This window comes from Thalassophryne amazonica, chromosome 2 (assembly GCF_902500255.1).
Source record: "Thalassophryne amazonica chromosome 2, fThaAma1.1, whole genome shotgun sequence".
In the NCBI taxonomy this organism is placed as follows: Eukaryota; Metazoa; Chordata; class Actinopteri; order Batrachoidiformes; family Batrachoididae; genus Thalassophryne; species Thalassophryne amazonica.
Window position 1 is genome coordinate 55363803 of NC_047104.1, and position 20680 is coordinate 55384482.

A 20680-nucleotide genomic window follows, 5' to 3' on the forward strand; every position below is an offset into this window, starting at 1 on the left:
TGTGTGCGCACCGGCACAATGACTCACACTCAAGATGAACATTCAGTTCTGTCTGGTCTGGTTATGGATGTGTTTTTTTTTTGGGGGGGGGGGGGGGGGGGGGGGGGGCGAGTGAGCCACACAGTTGCGGCAGCAGGTGTATATAATTAAAACAACCACCTCATTGTGGTGTCTTTTTTTGTGTGGTCACAGAGAGCTGTGTGAACACACAGAACATCTGCATTTAATGACTCCGGAACACAGGTGAACAGCAGCCTGGTGCACGGATGCGCACACTTGCCAGTATCATGCCAAAGTAGTTATCCCTGTCAGAATTTGTATGCCCTGGCACAGGAGCATGCACTCACTCAGTGCAGTGTCTTTTTTTGGACTGTGTTTAAAAAATGTAACAATATCTTGAATGGATGCTGTGAATTGAATACCCACACTTTAAAGGGACCAAGTGTGGGAGGGCTGGAGGTTTGGACCAAACCCATGCCTAAACGTGCACCAACGTGTCGTTACATGGTGCTAACGAGCCATTTGAGGCTGGACGGGGCTCAAATGACAGGTCTGTCGTGGCTCACTAGAGGCTGATACCTGGCACATGTAAGGTACAGAGGGGCACATAGAGGTGCCTTAGTAGTGGATATGTGATAGCTTAAAACATGGATCATTCTTCAAATAATCGCTGACACACCCATGTGTGGCTCATTATTCATGGCTTATTATTCATTGGGACTGAGGCTTAAGCCATATTTGCCACCAGACCATTTAAATCTGCTATTAATCAGTTTTCTCAATGTGACAGCACCTTAGGTGCTTGTGGTGAAAGTGTGAGGCTCATGTCTCTCTGTCCTCAACCTTTGTGAGCGATAGGCACCTGGGAAGATCTTATGGAGTCATGAGGTCACTGGACAGGGATGCCAATTGCTTTGCAGGAAAAAAGATGGTCCATGTTTTTAAGGTCCTGAGCCTCTTTGTCTTAATTTTGGGTTGTGACATTTGGACGCTCCCAAAGTCAATGACTTTGGTACTGGGTTTCATCAAAGGATCTTTGGAAACCACTGCTATTCCTTTGTATCAAACATGGTTACATAGGGAGATTCAGATGAGGAGTATCACTTGCAATGTGAGGGACTGTCAACTAGAACATTTTGACATTGCAGTGCATTGTGAACATGATCCAGCATCAAGTGACACAATCTTGACCCCAGTAACTGGAAAAGATCAAGGAGATGCCTATGTTTATTGGTGTCAAGTAGGCACCCACTGAACCGTCCAGCCATTTATCTCTCTATCAATCTAACCACCCAGGCAGTTACACAATATGTATCAGCTGCTCTCTTTTGGGATTTCAACAATAGAAATATACATCTCCACCTCAGACAAATTCTTTATGGTGATGGTCTAGTGGTTAAAGCATTGGGCTTGACACCAGAGGATCCTTGGTTCAAATCCCAACCTGACCAGAAAATCACTAAGGGTCCTTGGGCAAGTCCTTAATCCCCTACTTGCTCTTGGTGTGTAGTGAGTACCTTGTATGGCAGCACCCTCACATTGGGGTGAATGTGAGGCATTATTTGTAAAGCGCTTTAAGCGTCTGATGCAGATGGAAAAGCGCTATATAAATGCAGTCCATTTTTTGGCTGCCTTGATTGTGTTTGAATGCAGAAGGGTGTCAGATGTGTCACAGGCACCAGTTCACTGCTGTGTCTCTCTGCTCATGATAGCATATAAGTATTGCCACACAAAACACATTATCATGTAATATGGGGAACACGGCACTGGTTGCACCACAGTTTCATCTAACAAGACATATACTTTTCCTATATGCATATTCCTGTCACAACATCATGTGCTGTACAGCCGACTTCAGCTATTGCAGCGGTCAGGAATGGGATTGATGAGTTTTAAGTGAACAAATGTGCACACTGACATGTCAAATAGCAATAAAATGAGTGAACACAGAAGCCACACTTAAATTAGTAGAAATCAGCAAAGTGAACTTCATAGGTTACTTGCTATGCACACCAAGCATGTAATGTCAAGAATTCACTTTCTCTAAAAAGCTGAATTCCTCCCAGAGTCCCTTTTGAACCCAGTCAAAGCCCCCTCCCACAACCCTCAGCAGAAAGGATGGGAAAACTAATGACTACAATGGAGTGTTTGCATTTTTGGGGGGGCCCTGAAAAACACAAAGAACAAGGCCTGTGACAAGCTCCATTATTTGGTTACTCTGCCAGTGAGGAGACAGCTCCTGCTGGAGAGATGAAAGTGGGGGGTGTAGCGTAGGGAGGACAGCAGAATAGAGAGGGTGTGGGGTGTGGGTGTGGGGATTATGTGTGTGGGGTGTCAAGAGGGCCACAGAGATGGCAGGTGATGAGGACGGTCCCGCCCTCCCTGCCATAACCCATGTCGCGTGGAGCTACAGGCCCATCAGCACAAAGACAAATTATCGCAGGGGGAATTTCACGGACAGGAAGAATCTGTCACCTCGTAGAATCCGCCCTCTTAGGGACTTTGCGCAGCTATTATGAGCTTCTTTAAGGAGAGAGAATTCACTGAGGGGCCACTGTCCTGCACCCCAATGCTAAGATGGATGGGGAGGAGGACATGTTGCTCCTACGTTAGTGGGAAGTATTTTTTTCTTAATTCTGCTGAAGCATTCATTTAAGAGCTGTTGCTCTAGTGTTTGTTCTTTTTTTTTAGTGCATTCTGTTATAAGGGTTAGAAAGCTATGTGGCTGAGGGTAAAGTAGCAGGAATAACAATGACATAAACGTGTTGGCCTCTTTATGGATACAATATCTCAAATAGCTCATTTTAACGAAATGAGCTAAAGTGATGGTCCTTGGTTTAGAAACGAGTCAAGGACGGTTTGAGGGAAATCTGGATGTGATTGAAATTATTTTCATATTATATATTTTTATCTTTTGCTTTCTGTTAACTCTGCAATTATTTCCGGCTTCCAAGTTGAAGCCCCTTTTGATTTCGCTTTTATTTTTGTGGTTTCATATCATGTGTGTCATGGCATCTTGTTGCTTTATTTTTAAGAAAATATTGAGGAAAAACAAATTATAAATCAGTTTTTATTTTTCAAGATTTTTTTATTAATCAAAATACAAATTAAAACATTTGCTTAATCCTCTTGGAAGATTGAATTAGAGAAAATTCATTTTTTTTAATGCTTAAAAATTACTGATGAAGACATCTAGTGCACACACCTTGTGTTGTTGTAGAATTATGCAACATGAGTCACTTCCACATTAAATTGTATTATCTCTTGTTCTTGATCTTGAACAAGCAGCTTCAGATAAAGACAATCATGGTTTGTTGTTGGCTAGGATAAAAGGTCATCATGTCCACAGATGCCAGCAAGAAAAAATAAGACTTATATAGGCCACAAGTTTACCTCTGCATTTTATAGAGTGAATCCGACAAGTGTTGACAACTCCACCTGGACAGAATGCCACTCCGACAATGCAGGTTACTTCCCCAGCTAAGGTGGTTATTCATTTACAACTCGATGGACTGGACCAGTGTACATTACAGTACGTTTCTTGTCCAAGGACATAATCAGGCAACATGAGCAGGACTATAAATTGGCAGGCCAGCTCCCTATCTGTTAATCTGTCTGCTCCATAGATGAAAGAGCTGATGAATCCCACAGTAATAAATATCTCCTGTCAGTTTGATATGACAATATGTGCAGAGCCTTAGATTGATAAATTTGTGTTTAATTTTCAACTCTGTGAGGGATTGCTGTATGTTGAATGTGCACTTCATGGTAAACTTTGCATTAAGCCTTAAGATACACAAGCAACAGTTGTTGGTTAATGCAGGCAAACACATGATGTCAGTCATTGTAAAGAAAGGCTGTTCTAACAGGAAGCCTGCTCTCAGTGATAAATGTCTTTTTTATTCAGGATAATAACGTACATAACATCGGGGTTGTACTTTCTCCTCATACTGTATGATCATCAAGAGAATGTGTCTTGACTTCAGTAGCAGACTTGACCCTGACTGCATCTTCCACAAGGCACAAAGCAGGGCACATCACAGTGCAGGATTCATTGCTAGTTTTCAACTGATACAGATGTTATTTTCATGCCCATTTTCTTTAAATCGCAAGTGCATTTGCACTCATTTATGCAACCATGGTTAGTCAAAATTAAGCATAGATAGGTGTAGGTTTGTGTATTGATATCATGAGGCAGTAGAAAGCAAGTGCACCGTAGACTACCAAAATTGTGGTCAAGTTGACCTCAGAATTTTACCATATATAGCACAGTACTCAGATATGTATCTTATATTGGCAGGTTCATCATTTGCATGTGGTCACAATAAAACTGAATACAAAGCAACAATTAAACAAGATAAAAGTTGAAATATACAAAACTTCAACATATTGCTTCACTGCTTCACCTCAGGAACCTTTGGATGGCTGCTGCCACTCCTGTGCTTTGACATACTGAGTGCAGATCAGCAGTCCAAATCGCAGTATCGCAGGTTTCATTACACTCCAGCTCTTAAAGCTGATAAAAACTGATGAAAATATGATTGATTTCATGTTAAAAACATAAACAATGGATTAAGTGATCAAATACAAACACACTGTGCCCTGCACTTCACGGTGTCATATTATGTGATGTGTAAACAGAATCATCGAGATGAACACACCATGTTTTCAGAATGATTGAATTTGTTTCAGTTACCTTGCTAACAAACAAATACAGAAATGTAAATGGAAAAAAACCTGATTTGGACATACTGTAATTTCTTTTATCTGGTCTCTTGCAAATAATAAATATACAGGCTCTTGACAGATTTGTTAAAGCAGCATTTAACTTTGCAAAAATAAAATCAACATGTTGAGTTATGGGACAGCTATATATGCATGTGTCTGAACTTGATGTTTGGTCCACAGTTTTTCTGTCATACCTGTTCACATCAGGAAAATTATGTTTTGCTATTTCTGCTATACTAACAACAGCTGGATGCTTCTACTGAGATTCTTCTATGCTGTACTTTCTCCAACTGTATGTGTTGCTGCCCTCAGTGGTTGAGTGTTCTGCAGCAAAGTAGTACAATCTGAAGAAAGCCATGAAATAAATGAATGAATTTTTCATTTTTTAATTTCTTCATGACTTCATCAATTTCTTTTCATTTTTGACTTTTCTGTGTCTGATTATTATTATTATTATTATTATTATATGTATTTGAAAGTAAAGAACTCCACATTATGAAATTTATCATTGAAAAGGATTGTTTACATTAATTGTGTCAGATTGCATCATATCACACTTGAATTGACTTGTTCAGTTTCTGAATTGTGTTGTAGCCTGTGAATTCAATACCCCTAATGTACACATTAGGGATACTGAATACATATATAGTGCCCTCAAAAAGTATTTGGGCCCTTGGCATTACACACATTTTAATTTGTTTATGCCATTTGAAATACAAAAAAAAAAAAAAAAAAAGAAGAAAGAAAGAAAGAAAGAAAGAAATCAGGCTTCTCAATATTAAAATTTCTAAAATTATCTTTCTTAAACACAAATTCAAAACAAATCTCTACAACTTGATATAAATTAATTAAAAATATAAAAACCAAGATGATAGGTTGCATAAGTAATGGAACTCTTTGGTATAACACCTATAAATAATCAGTTTTATTGTTAGTTTTCTTCAGACAAGTCAGGGGAAGGATACATGAACATCAAGTCATGGAATATGTGGCGCACTTTATTTAAATCAATTCTGAAGAAATACAAACAGTATGGCAATCCATGGTAAATCTGTGTGGGATAGAGGGCTCTCAAAAACTGAGTGACTGTGAAAGAAGGAGAAGAGTAAGGAAAGCAACCAAGACACCCAGACAACCCAGAAGAAGTTATAGGCTTCTCTGGCTGTGATTGGAGAAATTGTACACAGTGCATGTTTTGCATTTTGTATCACAGCTTGATGATGAAGTGGTATAGAGAAGGATTTTCTTAAAAAGAAGACCTGAAAGTTCAGCTACAATTTGTCAGAAGGCACATCTGAGATGCAAGCCTACATTTGATGTTTTGGTGAAAGAAAATCCTTCTCTGCTGTATGTTGTCCAAAATATGCTTATTTGTCCATCATACTTATTTTTGGAATGCAAAAATATTTTCAGTACACACCACAGGCTGAAGGCTTCTTGTGTAAATACACTTTTCACTTCTCTGTCTTTGTCCATTTGACATTTTTGTTTGTCAAAACTGTGTAAATTTTTTTTTTTTTCAAAGTGACAAAGTTTTTTAATTCGGCACACAAAATATTCAAATAGAAAAAAATGAACAATTCCACAAACAAACACAGACAAAACTAGTGAGTCTGAAAGGGTGTGGGCTGAAGCAAAGCTTATTAGCGCCCACCCCTGCTAGTACAAGTCCAACAATTCTAATCAGTCATATTTACATAAATATAAATTCACTACTACATGTCGACACACAGACATACATATCAATATACTATTCACTTATAATTATATTTATATAGTACCAGATCATAAGAAAGTCAAATCAAGGCACTTTACGCCAGTAAGGACTAACCTTACCAACCCCCAGAGCAAGCACTAGGCAACTATGGTGAGGAAAAACTCCCTATAAGGAAGAAACCTCAAGCAGACCAGGCTCTTGGGGGTGACCCTCTGCTTGGGCTGTGCCACATATACCTATATACATACGTATATACTTTACAAACATAAATATATACATACATATACACAGTCACTTATATACATATACACCTACCCATATCTATATATCTACATACGCATATACATACCCACACATTCAAATATACAATAAGTCCCACTTATAAATTGAACATTCCATATAAATCAAATTATATTTGCTTCTTTATGATACTTAGACATAATGTTCTTTTTGAGTAGTTTCTTAAATCTCACTAAGGTACTACTCATTCTAACCTCTGTTGAACATTTGTTCCATTTCCTCACCCCAACCACAGACACACAAAAACCCTTTACATTTGTTCTTACTGGTGGTTTCATAAAAATTGCACAACCTCTTAAACTATATCTGGATTCCCTCAATCGGAACAGACTCTGGACATGTCTCGGTAAGGCTTGGTTTTTTGCTCGAAATAAAGTTTGAATTGTAATGTAATCGACCAAATCAATGAATTTTAATAAATTTAAAGACACAAATAGAGAATGAGTTGGTTCACGATATTGTTTATTGCAGATGATTCGTATGGCTCGTTTTTGCAAAAGGAATATTGGATTGGTATTTGATTTGTAAGTGTTTCCCCATGACTCAACACAATATGTCATATATGGTACCATCAGAGAATGATATAAAGTAAGTAACCCTTCTTGCGGCAGTAGGTCTTTGGCTTTATACAAAATGGCTATAGTTTTTGACAATTTTGATTTCACATAATTTATATGTGGTTTCCAGCTAAGTTTATTATCAATTATAACACCTAAAAATGTATTCTCTGTTACTAACTCAATTTCCTTATTGTTTATAGTTAAATTTTTACATTTGGGTGCCTGTTTATTTCCAAATATAATACATTTAGTTTTCCCAAGGTTGAGTGACAACAAATAAATGCTTATTTCTGTTGATTTTGTTGTACATTCCTAAGATAATGTCTTCAAAGGTGTCAATATTTGTCCCAGGAGCTCTGTAAATGCAACTAACAACTATGTTTTTGGAGTTTATAGATGTCATTTCTATGGTAACACATTCCATGATGTTGTCCACTGTAAATGACATGTTGTTAATGAGTTTACAGTTATAATCTGACCTTACAAACAATGCAACGCCTCCGCCCCTTCTCGTCTGCCATCAAGATATACCAGATCTTTATTATCCTCATTTAACCATGTTTCTGAAATTGCAATAACTGAAAAACGTTTTTTTTTGGATGTTTTCAAACAATCATTAATAGTGGACAGATTACGAGAAAGACTTCTGCTGTTGAAATGTATAATTGAAAAATTTTCATCATTGATTTATAATTTTTGAATTGTTCTTCTGTAAAATATTTGCACTGTCTCACAATATTCTCACTGAAAAAGGTATCAGGATCATTTTCAGATTCGAAGGGGTGGTTAGCAGAGTTATTATAATTAAATGTATCTAGACAGAGCTCCTGGGCAGAAATAAACGGATCATTATCCTTAGTCATTATGTCTCTCTTGTCTCCGGGTGTAGATGATGTGGATGAGTGGGTTGCTCCAGTCTGCATCATGGTGCTGTGATGTGTTTGAGTCCTCATACCTATTGTTCATATTTGTCCAGCTCCTCGATGTTCCTTATTGCCATGACTTTTGCTTGTTCAGGTGATCCGTTCAGTTTGATGAATATTTTACAGTTTGAAGTCCATGTGTGCTGGATTTTTCCCTGTTTCTTTAAGAAGCGTGCTTTCCTGGCGATGTCGGCATTCCGTTTGGTGAGATGTTCATTGATGAATACGTTTGTCCCTTTCAGTTTTCTTCCTTGTTTTAACAGTGCTGTTTTGTGTTTTCTGTTGATGAATCTCATGATGACGGTTCGTTTATCACCGTCATTTCTCCGGGGCAGAGGGTGGCACGCTTCAATGTTATTTAAATCCATTTCTATACCTTTAGATAGGAGGAAATCAGCAACCTGTTTTTCCAAAATAGCATCCAATATGATTTTTAATGCATGCTTATTTGTCCATCTTACTTATTTTGGGAATTAAAAAAGTCCTTGTGTAAAGTAACAGCACATGCTATTGTGTGCACATGCAATACACTAAGCTCCTGTCTATTGTTAAACTCACCTCCAAGGACATTCTGTCTTAAACAAGTTAATACCACATACAGAAAAAGGCACATCTTATACTCTAGGGTGACTCGTATGTCAACATGAGTTATACTTTTTTTTTTTCGTTTTCAAGAGCCATTTTTGACAGGTGCCACTTATACACTGGTGTGACTTACACTCTTAAAAATACAATACACACACACACACACACACACATACATATATACACACACACACACACACACACACACACACACACACACACACACACACACACACACACACACACACACACACACACACACACACACACACACACACACACACACACACATACCAAGGTATCCACTGTAAGTCTGTGCCAAATTAACATGCACATTCAATGGCGCCAATGGTGACCCTTGTCAAAAAAATGGGATAAGTAAAAAATAAAATACGTAAATAAAATAAAATAAATCTGACAGAGTATTATGTAAACAATTTTACATAAAATTCTTTGCACCACCAACAGAAAGTTAAATTAAAGGTGCTACTCAATTATCAGTAACACCTCATTTAAAGCAACAATAACAGCAACAACACAGCATAAAAAATGAAATTACATAGAAGCTTCATTTAATTGTTGGTTTCTGGTCAGTTCATAACAACACAAAGACAGTTGCCTGTGATCACTCAATAACAAAACCATAATTAAATAAATCTGGTTCTTGCATAACTCAACTGCATGAGATCACCAAATACAAATTTTTTCTTTCATCACCAAAAATAAGTTATTATGGGGTTCCACATGTAACTTATTTGAATTTATTTACTAACAGTATTTAGCAGTTTTTCCTAATTTGTAAAAGGTTTTAAACACAATTAATACACCAAAGGTTGTTGTGTAGTACAACATCTAAAAACGCTTAACCTTTAAGGGTGATTTTGTTTAAAAAAAAAATTGTGATTTCACCTTTGTCCTGTAAAAGGAAAAACAAATTTAGCAGTTGGACACTTTTTTGTTACATATAGATGGTGGCAAGTCACATTCTCATCCAGACAGTCTCCCTGTCAGGAGACCAAAACGTGTAATCGTGCTCAATATTTTAAAAGATGTTGTATTACAACATTCTATTCTCATTCAGAGTGTGTGCATGTATCCAAACATCTCGTCCAATAATAGGAACAATACGGTTTTAAGTTGTTCATGGAAAGAAGCCACTTCTATTGTGCTCAAAGATATCAGTCCAATTGAACCATTATGACATCACCTTTTAAATTTGTCTGGGCCAGCACAAAGGAGCAGTATCCCTTTAACAAATGTGAAGGGGATTATTCTATTCCTTCAACTTCAAACCCTGAAGCCTTTCTCCTCACTTTCACACAGGGCATGAACTTGGAAAGGTTCTGCTCTCCCCCCTGCTGAACACCACATTTTAAACACACAACCAGTATTGGCTGGATTAACCCCCAACACCCACCACCTCCATGCATGCAGGGGTCCAATGGACTCACCAAACCCCCCAACCGCGCAAGGAACCAGTAGACGTGCAACCTAACCGGATCATGTTGTGTGTGAAGAGGAATAAAAAAGACAAGTGTCCCTAACTTTTCTCATGTCAGTTTCTCTCTCAGCCCCCGGAGTGGTCGGGGATAGGCCTCACTTAAAAGGGACTCCTTTGAATTGGATTCATGGTCCATTTGCATAAGCATATTTGGTTTGGAGAATGGAAGGGTATTGCAGTTGGTCATTAATATGCCAGCTAATTCAGCACATTGTAAGCCCATTGATGCTTCACTAAAGGGCAGTTATCCCATTGCCATTGTTTAGGCCTCAACCAGTCACAGCAGTTGTTGCAAATTACATATGTAATTGATTTAAAATCTGCCATAAACCCAACAATAGGGGCCGGTATGGAAATGATGATAGAGTAATGCTGAGTTAGGTTCTTAGCTCCCCCCAAATGACTATCTAAGAAATGAAGGGTCTTGCAAACAGCTGGGTCTATATAAATATAATAAGCAGATGCTTTGCTCATCATCACTGCTTGTTTAACTTCATCAGCAGCAGAACTAAATAGTTTAGGCACATTGTCAGGCAGTGCTTACACAGAATGAGTTCCCTTTGAACTCATGTGGCTTTTAGTAATACAATATATACCCCATGTTGTAGCTTCTTGCAACACGGAAACCATAATGTACTTCCTGCTGTTCCTTCTCTCTGTTGCACAGCAACAGCAACCTTTTTGTTTTTGCAATGTTTTATAATTGCCACTTGTCATAAAATTGGTAATATTTTGTATTCAACATTTTTTTTTATCCTGTTGACTGTTGTGCTTTTATGTAGAACACTTTGAAAAGTTCTGTTTGAAAGAAGCACAAGATGTTGTAAAGTCTATATAAGCTCTGAGGCTAGTTGGTGCAGTTGCGAATCCCAGGATTGTACAACATGAAGCAGATGAGAGTAGACCAGTCCCCCAGATGGGACACCAGTCTATCACAGGATATTTGTCCAGTCAAAGCCAGTACCCATTAATATCTGAGTGGAATGGGACAATGCAGATGAAGAGTCTTGTCCAAGGAGACAGACAGGTGGCAAGACTGGTAGCTCAACTCCTATCCACTGCTCTACCTGCTTTCTTTCACTTGTATTCTTATTATTATTCGTAGTAGTATTGTTGTTGTTGTTGTTATTATTTTGCCTTCTCTGGACTAAAATGTCCCATAGAACAAGATATTCTGACCACATGATCCTAAGATAAATCCAACAAAAGCACAAGATAGTCTCTGGGCCAAAGGTTATCGTGTAGATTGTCAATGATGTCACTTCTGGACTGAACAGTCGATGAGTAATGGACTTTATCCATGAGACAGGTCAACTTGCTTTTGGCTGTGACATTAGGCATGATCATCCATGTGTAAAATATGTGCAACACACAGCTCAAAGCTAATGGCACAAAAGTCTTTTTTGTTGAGTTTGCAGGGGTTCAATGGACTCACCAGTCAGGTCATCTTCTGAGAAAATGTCCTTTGTGAAGCTCACAGCACAAATTGTAAATACATTGGTCGTGCTAGAGTGAATAGTCACAATTTTTCACAAAGTGAAAACAGGGATTGTGGCACATCTGGCTCAATTAATTTACAACTAATTCCTTTTGGCTTCTTTTTTCTTGCCCAGGGCTTCCATGCCAGATGTCACATGGAGCTGTATGTTGATTTGGCAACTCTAGATACACATGGAAGATGGAGAACATTACAGGTGGGCTTAATGAAGGCACTAGCTGCTTGTACCACCAAAGACTTGTACATTAGGGTCACACTCCTTTTTCTGACTTTGACCAAGGCAGCGGGTTTAGATCTGAAGCTGCTGTGAGTTTGTGGCTCACCACTGCTCGTGGTTGGATTGTGTCTACCTATAATGTTAATGGGTTAAATGCAGAAGGCAAATTTTGTTACATGTACAATGACAATAAAGACCGTTCTTTTTCTTCTTCTGCTTCCTCCATCTCTGTAAATTCTTACCTTACCGTGCTCAGTCATGCATGAGCCCACATTAAATTAAGAGTGATTGGTTCAGATGGATTTGGCATTGTTACCAAGTCTCAAGCCTATGTTTTGACCAAGTGCAGTTCCATAACTGCTTGAGGCTGGCTCCAAAACAGAGCACATTCCCATAATGTTAAAATGTCCAACTTTAGAGTAGAAATAAACATGTTTACAGCCTGGTATGAAAAAATGGTTTTGGTCTTCATAGATAGTTTCGCCCTTCATGACAACAGCACAGAGGGTGATTTTTTTCTAACTTCTTAATTTAAGTCATTTTAATCTATAAAATGTTGTATAATTGTGGGCGTGGTTGCATTGAGTGACAGCCGCTCAGCCCAGCGACGACTCCTCTCGTAACGTCCAACTGTAAATCAGTTCGCTTGATGCGGAGTATGTTATGATAAACACGTGCAATCTTCTGTGTTGTTGCACAGCGAAACATTCTAATGGATCATCTAAGACGGGGTGCGCGATAAATCGATTGCGATTGAACGGTCGATTGCAAAGATACTGTGGGTTGATTGCATGGCATTAATACCGGCCCATAGCCAGAAGGTGGGAGGTTTGGCCAAACCGCCCACTTATAACGTTTGATTCCGTGAGCTGTTCATCTGCTGTTTTGTGCAGGAGCTCCGAGTTGAAAAAACAGTTGCCGTTGTCTCTCTTTGTCTCAAAGCACGGTGACAGCAGCACCTGCAGTGAGCTATACAAAGACATTTTAAAACTTTTCTTTTCTTTAAAACTCTGTGCTGCTCTGTGAGTGTCCTCACTGTGGTTAAACTAAAAAGAGCTGAAGATCCACATTAACAAGAAATACTAACAGTTTTTTCTCCCCCAAATGCACCCAAAGTCTCCTTCTGAGGATCGTATGACGTAAAAAGTGCTGATACAACCTTCTTACTTGTCAGTCAGGTCATGCTGTCTGCAGAAATATACTGGTTATCCATTCATCCTGCTCAGGCGGCAAACCAGGGATGACACTTTTGAAGATATTTTTTCATACCACAAATTACTACTATTAAGTCAGTATTTCTCTGGGACTAAGTTTTATTACAGTTCTGCACTAATTTTAATTGATGAGCCAATGTATGGTGCATCCGGAAAGTATTGACAGCGTTTCACTTTTTCTTATTACAAAATTGAGTAAATTCATCCCCCCCCCCCCCCAAAAAAAAAAAAAAAAAAAAATCTTACTCACAAAACCCCATAATAACAACATGATTTTTTTTAATTTTTTAATTTTTGGATTCAGGTCTGGGCTCTGGCTGGACCACTCAAGGACATTCACAGAGTTGACCTGAAGCCACCCCTTTGATATCTTGGCTGTGTGCTTAGGGTCATTGTCCTGCTGAAAGATGAACCATCGCCCCAGTCTGAGGTCAAGAGCACTCTGGAGCAGGATTTCATCCAAGATGTCTCTGTACATTGCTGCATTCATCTTTCCCTCAATCCTGACTAGTTTCCCAGTTCCTGTGGCTAAAAAACATCCCCACAGTATGATGGTGCCACCACCATGCTTCGCTGTAGGGATGATGCCTGGTTCCTCCAAGCATTGGTATTCACACCAATTCATGAAGCTGTATAACTGGGGATACAAAATGCATAAAATGCACTATGTGCGATTCCTCCAGTCACAGCCAGAAAAGCCGATAACTGCTTCTGGGTTGTCTGAGTGTCTTGATGGCTTTCTCACTCTTTTCCTTCTTGCACAGTCACTCAGTTTTTGAGAACTGTCAACTCCATTCAGATTTACCATAGACTGCCATATTGTTTATATTTCTTCATAATTGATGAGAATAAAGTCCAAGACATATTCTGTGACTAACAAATGTTCATGTATCCATCCCCTGACTTCACCAAGGGCCCCTTCACACATAACACGAAAGACGCAGAAACCAGAAGAAAATTCGCAAACCAAAAATGAAATGGGGAACCACAAAACATTCCACCTGCTGTCAAGAGAGACGCATGGTTGAACAGGTGCAAACGATACCGCAGCGAGGGTTCCATGCATACTTGTGTTTGCGCGCACGAACAGAGTGCGAGCACATGGAAAATCATGCACAAAGCAGTGGAGCAAAAAATGAGTAAAACATCACAATTTATAATACTTAATTCCTGTTATAAAGAGCGGAGTTAGCCTCGGCCTAGACGTACACCAGGAAGTAATGAAATGACATGGATTACTGTGCTCCCTTTTATGTTTTACATGAATTTCCTGATGCGCTCGTATCACGAAGACATCAGCTGGGCTGTTGTGTCATGAATGCATGAGCTGGCATGGTGTGTCCAGCGTGCAGTGATCCGCTGGTGACAATGTTGCAAATGTGATAAGTGTTTTAATTACTGCAATGTGGAGAAATCCTGCAGTGACATGCATCTTGTGGCTCCAACTCGCAGGGGGACACGCTCCCCTTTGTGCACGGACAAAGAAAAAACACTGCAATTTATTGAATTTCTCTTATCGAGTGGACAGTATACTTCAATAAACTACAGCTTGGGACTCCGACTAGGGCGGTCGCATCTCCTCCACTCTCCCTTATCTCTGCTCTCTGCTTTAACCTTCAAGTCACTACTTCACCAGACTGTGAATTCCTCAAATTATATTGGATACTGGTTGTATTGGACTACTATTGGATTAACCACGGAATTGATCAGCTGGTCTCTGAACGCTATTGACACCATCTTTTCTCCAAGAAGGTCAGGACCGGGGGATCCTACCTGCTCAGATGAAACGTATCCTGTGGGCTATGTTCTCGACTCCTGGGGGTCTTGAGGTATTGCATGCTTGGCGCCTTTCTCCATTGACGATGTCGAGGATTTATTCATATTTGGTTTTATGGTAGCAGGGCCGGTACTTTCTGGCTTTTGTTCTGCCCTGATCTACCGGAAAATTGGCAAGACGGCGGCATTAAGAACTACGGGCCCTTGCTTGTCCGTCATCATTAACGAGGTGGGCAAGGCATTGCATTCTCAGACTGCGATGACTCTTGAACTCAGACGCAAATTAGATGACATCTTGGAGCAGATGCGTGCCTTGCAGATGAAGTTGAAGATTTTGGAGGCTGGGAATATTCTTAATTCATAATTGGGAATATTCTTAATTCATAATTGGGATTTGGTTGTTCAAGTGGAACTGTAAAAAGTGTTTTTCACTGCTCAAACCACAACACGGCAGGCTTATAAAGCCTGAAGGACAAATTGCCTGACTGTTTTCCTCCAGAGGAATGTCCTCAGGACTTGGTGATTATTTGGCTGTTTTCTTATCTCAACTCACAAAGACAAACTGTTTCAGGACTGAAGCATGCTCTACTCCCTCTCCCCACCCCTCCTACCCCCCATCACACCCCCCACTCTGGCTTCTGCTCACGTCACCCCCCTTCTCTTCTGCGGGGGCGGCGTGGTTTTTGCTGCTGCTGGTCCCCCCCAAGCTGATGGTGGAGCAACTCAAGGTTGCTGCACGACCTTCACCCACTTGCCTCAATTCAGATAACGGACTTCTTCAAATTTAGTGCACATAAACAATGTCAAATGTGTATGTGCTGTCTTTAATTCGGATGTGTGTCATTATTATGGTAAACAAGTAATAATTGTGGACTAATTGCTGTCTGAGGTAACTGGAGTGTAAACATAATTTCTCCACTGTGAGATCAATAAAGTATATCGCATCTCTCATCTCATCTCATATAAGTATGATCCTTCTGTTTCTCTGTAGATGACCCATGGTCATAGACGTACAGTCATGAAATGACATGAATGACACAGTGCACACTTATCATGTCCACATCTCCTGGCCCGGCATGTCCAGCCGGCCCCACACGGGTATCCAGCAAGAGGCGCGCGTGTCCAGTGAGCGGCGCGCATGTCCAATGAGCAGCACACTGAAGGAGAGACACTGCATGATGTGGAGCAGAGTTCATGTGGGTGATGTGACATTCAGATGAACAGCTGAGTTTTCACATGATCAGACAGTCCTTTACACATGGAGCAGCCTGAGGGTGTGCACACTGAGCAGCTGCACCAGCCTGTGACAAAGGCAATCATTATTTTATGTATTTCTACGTGAGGACAGCAAGCACACGCCTCATGGCGTAGAGTTGTTATGCCATGTCCTTCAAAACATGGTATGTGTTCTCCAGCAGGACCAGAAATTCCAATAGCAGCGGCTTGCGTGGACACTCCCAACTTTTTCAATCATCCCACACAACAAAGTGTCTCTCTCCTTTTGTCTGCTCTGCAGTTAATTTTTTAGTTATTTGTTCTGTAATTGTTTATGTAGTTGTTGTAATAATTATTTATATGCCTGTCCTGACTGTGATCTCTGTGTTTGTAATGTAACACGCTGTGTGCGCTTAGCCGTCATTTCCAGCTGTCATTGCGTGGCAATCAGCTGAGAGGCGCCTTGCTGTGCTGTGCGCTCAGATGTGGCTGGCAGGCCCCATGTCATCATATCTGTACATACATATCAGCATTTCATGCAAGTGTTCCACATGCCACATGTGTTGATGGTGGGGGGGAGAGCTTGAAACATGCATGTCACATGTGTCACGGGGGGGGGGGTGCGACACACATGCATGCCACATGTTGAGGGTGGAGTCAACACTCTGGCCTGCCACATGTGTGTTACTTGCTGACGCCACACTCATGGGGCACTTAAGACAAATTTCACAGCCAGCTCAAAAGTAGTCGTCTGCTCTCTATTTTCATACTGACTGTGCAAATGGCACCGCATTGCTCCACAAGCGGCGGTGGATGTTTGTATGTGACACCTGGAATTTGGCCGATACCGCGGGGGTTGAATGGGCACTTATAAGGCACTCTCTGTTTTTTGGCCGCTGGTGTGCGCAAATGGTTGTAATGACAGGTGTACGAGGCATTAGAGACAGCTCTGATTTTTCACAAATGGCATGCAATTCCTCCTTTGTGTGCTAGTTGGCTTCAATCGTGTTATGTGTGAAGGGGTCCTAAAGAAAACTGGCAATAAAACCAATTATTTACAGGTATTGTACCAAAGTGTCCCATTAAATGCAAACCATCATCTTGGCTTTCATATTTTTAATTAATTTATATGATGTTGTAGAGATTTGCTTTCAGTTTGAGTTTAAGGAAGAAATGTTTATTTTTTTGTATTTGAAATGGAATAAACAAATTAAAATGAGTGAAATACCAAGTGTGCCCATACTTTCTGAGGGCACTGTATACAGTCTGTCTATGGTTGTTACTTTTACTCAGCTGTTTTATGCTGGATATCATTGCACTGAACCGTACTCAGTCCAAACAAAGCACAGTTACATTTCTGTTGCTCAAGGGATCTTATGTTTTCCAGTTGTGACTTTTGCTCTGATTTTTTTTGTGTGTGTGTATTTTGCAATGTCAACACAATGCAAGTGATTCCTGCAGCATGCTCACACTCTGCACCAATTAGTGGCTGTAACAATCCTGACAAAAAATAAGTATATAAATAAATAAATAAATAAGTAAACTAGAAGCACTCAGAGAGCCCAAACCTCTGCCAAGGCCATAGGGTCACTGACATCACATGGAATACCCTTTGGCAAAGAGACTTATTCCACGTCGTTTCATGCATCTACCATCATGTTTCAGATTCAGTGGTTATCCAAGGGCATTTTTTGGACAGTTCACTTGCCTGGCATAAATGTTTTATTAACAGCTCTCCCTGCATCCCACAATCAAGTTTATGTCTCTTTTCAGGACAACCTGTACTTTCAAATATATATGCTATAGTTGTGTTTTATAAGTGTAATAAAGGTTTACAATCAGAAATAAGAAAGGAAAAGTAAAGCGGATATAATTTTCCACACACATTTATTCAAAACACACAGCAAACTATAATAAACTAGAAACACATCACTCCTAAAAACAATCTTTGGTGTGTCACGTGAGGTGAACCTGCCCTACGATTGAATTTCGGAAAACCATGTGATGGTGTACCAATTCCGATTGGCCACTCACATTGCTCACGTCATCACACAACTTCTATGAGGAGTACAAACATGGTGGATGGTGGCTAGAAAGTCCACGGAGTTAACTTTTCAGCAAAAAAAAAAGAAAAAGTAAGTCTCTATCTCATATCATTAAAAAGTTATTTATAATTTAGTAAAGCTTGGTCTCAGCCGTCGTATACGATGCCGTCGGCCCCAGACGGTTAAACCCTTAGATCTTCAGCAAATGTATTTATAAAGAGAAACTGCATGAACTAGTTTATTCAGTGAGGAGAAACAAATGCTAAATTGTTGTTGTGTCGTAACTAATTTTTGCTCAGCCTTTGTGACCCGTCTTCATGAAATTAGATGCACAAATGTTGAAATTGGACCTATCCTGCAATGATAAAGAATCATTAAAAAATTACTGGATCCGGATCGTGTTCCTGATCATTACCAAAATTTAATGACTTCTAAGTTAGGCCAAGATACACCCCTGATAAAAATTTCATTGAAATCCATTGAGGATTTTTTGGAGTAATCCTGCTAACAAACCAACCAACTAACCAACAAACAACGGACGCGACCGAAAACATAACCTCCTTGTCGGAGGTATTAAATACAGCTGTGCTCCAATGTCTACATACACTGCAGAATTTTTGATGTTTTGGCTGTTTTCAAAGAATGTGACTGAACCATTGAACAATGTGAATGATCTTCTACTTGCAATGGATTCGGACACCACTATGGCTCTTGTGCTGTTAGATCTCAGTGCTGCATTTGATACCATGGATCATGATACTAGGAGTGCCCTTGCATGGTTGATGTCATACTTGACCAGTCGTTCTCACTGTTTTGTACAGTCACACTACCGCTAACCTTAGTGACATGAATTTGGGGTTCCACAGGGGTCTGTCTTAGGCCCCTTGCTTTTCCTCCCTTTATATAGCACCCCTTGGCACATAATGCAGGCACTTTGGGATTACTTTCACTGCTATGCTGATGACATTCACTTATACATGCGATAACTGCTGGTCATCTCATCCACAGAAAATCCTGAGAAGCTTGCCTTGCATCAGTGAGAAGCTGGATGTCTAGAGGCTTCCTGCTTTTAAACTCTGATAAGACTGAAGTGATGTTTTTGTTCCAGTGAGACATCGGCATCAATTTGACCAGTTAACGCTTAGCCTAGGCTTGTGTGTCATACATCACACTGACAAAGTGAGAACCTTGGGGTTGTCCCATTCTGTCTATGGCTGATGCTGAGACCCTCATCCATGCATTTATTTCTTCTAGATTGGACTACTGCAATGTTCTATTTTCTGGTTTATTGCAGTCCAGCATTCAGACTCTCCAGTTGGTTCAAAATGCTGCTGCTAGACTTTTGACACGAAGCAGAAAGTTCAACCACATTACACCCATTTTGGCATCCCTTCACTGCTCCTGTCCCAGTGAGATCAGATTGTAAGGTTCTGGTACTAGTCTATAAAAATTGTTCATGGACTGGCACCTCCCTACCTAGCTGATGTAATTAAACCTTATTTACCGGCCCGGGCTTTGCGTTCTCAGGGTGTAGGACTACTTTAGTCACTAGGATGAATAAGAAGTCTGTGGGTCACAGAGCTTTCTTTTATTGTGCCCCTGTTCTGTGGAATGATCTCCCTGCATCAAATAAACAGTCAGATTCTGTGGAGGCTTTCAAGTCCAGACTTAAGACACACTTATTTTCCCTTTTCGTATAGCTAGCGTACTGGCATAGTATAGTTCTATGCTTTTCACTCTTTTAATTCATTTTATTAGGAAATGAGTGTGCCACGGCCTCAACTTTACCTAAATTCTGGTTCCTTTGTGAAGCTCAGGGCTTGTGGCTGGCGATCACCTTAGTATTTCCTGTTTTTCTTGTTGTTAATGCTGACAAATATACTGTATTTCTTGTCTTTCTGATGCTTGATTCTGTTTTTTTTTCTCTCTGTTTAAGGTGCAGTCCATCCAGAGATGGGTGTCGTAATTGTGCTGGAGACCCTCCTGTCCTGTGCACCAACAGCATTTCCTGTATTTCGTTTTGTGAATTGTTTCTGTAATTTATGTCTGTAGCATGGCCCAAGCTAAATAAATAAAAGCTAAATAAATTGAATTGAATTGAATTGAATTGGAAAAAAAAAAAACATGGGTGAACAAAATGTTTTGTTATCTTTCATATTCTCTGAAGAATGGCCAAACAAAAAAGTAAATTCTGCCAGGGTATGTAAACTTTTGCGCACAACTGTAAGTATTCCATACTTGTTAATACAATAAAATACAATCCTGTGATATCACTAACTCATCTTCAACCGCTTATCCATGGATTGGGTCGTGGGGGCAACAGCTCCAGCAAGGGACCCAAGACTTCCCTTTCCCAGGCCACACTGACCACCTCTGACTGGTGGATCCCGAGGTGTTCCCA